This window comes from Salvia hispanica, unplaced genomic scaffold, assembly GCF_023119035.1.
Source record: "Salvia hispanica cultivar TCC Black 2014 unplaced genomic scaffold, UniMelb_Shisp_WGS_1.0 HiC_scaffold_37, whole genome shotgun sequence".
NCBI classification, from domain to species: Eukaryota; Viridiplantae; Streptophyta; class Magnoliopsida; order Lamiales; family Lamiaceae; genus Salvia; species Salvia hispanica.
Window position 1 is genome coordinate 15,713 of NW_025952102.1, and position 2,334 is coordinate 18,046.

A 2,334-nucleotide genomic window follows, 5' to 3' on the forward strand; every position below is an offset into this window, starting at 1 on the left:
CAAAATTAATCCCAAAAAAAACATAGGGATTTCGCTTTAAAATTTTCATTATTTTGGTACCTTTTAAGTCATTTTTCCGTCCCAGTTGTTGAGCTAGCACTTTCATTAATTTCCATCACTATCTATTCTTTTTTTAAATTAAAACCTCGGCATAACTAAATGGACTACTATTGGGACCGGGATATTTTATATAACTATTTGGAGATATAAGAATGAAAAAAAAATATCATACCCCTTAATTATTATTAAAAACTTTAAGTAGGAAAGAGATGTCATTTCCCAATTTCCCTTTGAATCCATTTATTGGTTTGGGTTAACGGGCCCCCTAAATTAAAAGGGAACCAGCTCTTTTGGTATGTGGTGACTTTTTTTTAAACTAAAAAACCCATATAAAATATATATATATAGTAAGGTTAGTCCGATATCAAAACGAGAAGATGAAAAAAAGTGTCTATTTTACAAGACTCAAATACTATCCGGGAAAAAGATTGGTTTTGAAAACTTTTGAAAAACTAAAAACAATAAAAAGCATAGATCAACTAAAAAACAATAAAACAGGGAAAAAACGAAGAATAGGGGAAACCGGGATGTGTGTTCAATTTGAGAAAGTTTACAAAATTCCAACTACAATACCCGCATTTTTACTTTTAAAAAATTTATAACTTATAAATTTTAATTTTCATTAATACTGAGTTAACATCAATATACCCGATTGATCCGATGGATGACAGATGATAATAGTTACTCCCTCCGTTCCATATTAATTGAGTAATTTTTCTATCTTGGGAAGTTCAATTCCAAGATAATTGAGTTTCTATTTTTGGAAAAAAAGTAACAATTCTCTTTAACTTTTTCTCTCTTACTTCATTAACAATCCACTTAACACACTGTTCTTAAACTATGTGCCAAAAAAAAGTGCCTCTATTAATAAGGAACGGGGGTTAGTGGATGTCAATCGGGTAACCCATTTGGGTTCAGGCCAACCCACTCGGATTGTCGGGCTATTTGGGTGCGGGCAATTCGGGTTATGAATTTTTCGGGCTAACCCATCGGGCTATTCGGGCCTAAAAACTTCAAATAATAATCTCTTTAACCAAATTTTCCTAAATAAAATGATTTTAAGTTTTAGATATTTTTTTCTTCAGTCTTAGAATCATGTAAAATCTTCGAATTTTTTATAGTTTTCTTTAATAATAGTCGGAGAGAAACTTTTCATCTCGATCAACTACATTCTAAACAAAGATAAATCAAAATTAAATCAATAAATTTTAACTAAAGCTTGTGTTTGTGTTATTATTTTTTCATTACTCATAATCAAATCTTTATGAAAATTAAAAATCGTATCTTATGTGAATAATTACTAAAATGATAAATATATTGAGATTTTGATGGTTAATTCTTAATTTTGTATTGATTTTTTTGGTGGTAGTAAGACAGTAGTGGCATATGATTGGACGATGGAATAATGAGTTGAGGTGGAACTTGAAAGTTGATAGTGCAATCGACTGGAAAAATGTAGAATGTTTATGAAGAAGATTAATGATTGTGCCACATGAAATTCAAAAATATAAAAAAACCCCTAAAACTCTATATTTTTTAATAAAAAGTTGCAACCCGTCGGGCCGACCACAACCCGTTCGGGTCGACCCATTTAATCCGTCAACCCATTTGGGCCAACCCGTTTAGCCCATTTTGTATTCGGGTTATAAAATTACAGCCCTAACCCGCTTATTTTACCGCGATATTTGGGCCGACCCACGGGTTTCGGGTTGAATCGACATCCGTAGGTAGTAGTATCATATTATGGGAAAATGTGACGCATTCACATTGACACATAATTGAACGACTTAAACTAATTTTAGTAGCAATAAATGCAATAAAACGTTACAATAACGTAAGTTATGAAGGGTTGGGGTCGTACCACTTAAAGCATTATGGGCAAGGTATATACCAACCATGGCTGTCAAGTTCCCAAGTTCTCTTGGCACTGAACCACTAAAATTGTTGCAACACATGCTCAATCGCTCAAAATTGGTAAGAAGACCGATCTCTTTTGGAATTTCACCTATAGGGTTATGATAGAAATCATAAACTACATTGACTCAGTTTAATCATCTACAAGGAGATTTATTATCTACATTTCATCACTACATGTAGAGTGATGCACTTTGATAGGCTAGCATTCGTCACCATTTTGGAGACACTTTCCATGCTATATTGTTGAAAATTTGCATATAAAGATGCATGTTTTGGCAGGAAATGAATGGAGTGGTCCGACGAGCATGCTAATGGAATGGATTCTTGATTACATGCAAAAGTAGAGGCAAATTGGAT